The sequence below is a fragment of the Bison bison genome, unplaced genomic scaffold (genome assembly GCF_000754665.1).
Source record: "Bison bison bison isolate TAMUID 2011002044 unplaced genomic scaffold, Bison_UMD1.0 scf7180017864066, whole genome shotgun sequence".
In the NCBI taxonomy this organism is placed as follows: domain Eukaryota; kingdom Metazoa; phylum Chordata; class Mammalia; order Artiodactyla; family Bovidae; genus Bison; species Bison bison.
Genome location: NW_011494638.1, coordinates 508,472 through 508,977, shown reverse-complemented (window position 1 = coordinate 508,977; position 506 = coordinate 508,472).

Sequence of the window (506 nt, the reverse complement as noted above, 5' to 3'; positions counted from 1 at the left end):
AAGCAGGGTGACAATATACAGCCTTGACGTACTCCTTTTCCTATTTGGAACCAGTCTGTTGTTCCATGTCCAGTTCTAACTGTTGCTTCCCTACCTGCATACAGGTTTCTCAAGACGCAGGTCAGGTGGTCTGGTATTCCCATCTCTTTCAGAATTTCCCACAGTTTATTGTGATCCACACAGTCAAAGGCTTTGGCATAGTCAATAAAGCAGAAATAGATGTTTTTCTGGAACTCACTTGCTTTTTTGATAATCCAGCGGATGTTGGCAATTTGATCTCTGGTTCCTCTGCCTTTTCTAAAACCAGATTGAAAATCAGGAAGTTCATGTTTCACGTATTGCTGAAGCCTGGCTTGTAGAATTTTGAGCATTACTTTACTAGCATGTGAGATGAGTGCAATTGTGCAGTACTTTGAGCATTTTTGGCATTGCCTTTCTTTGGGATTGGAATGAAAACTGACCTTTTCCAGTCCTGTGGCCACTGCTGAGTTTTCCAAATTTGCTGG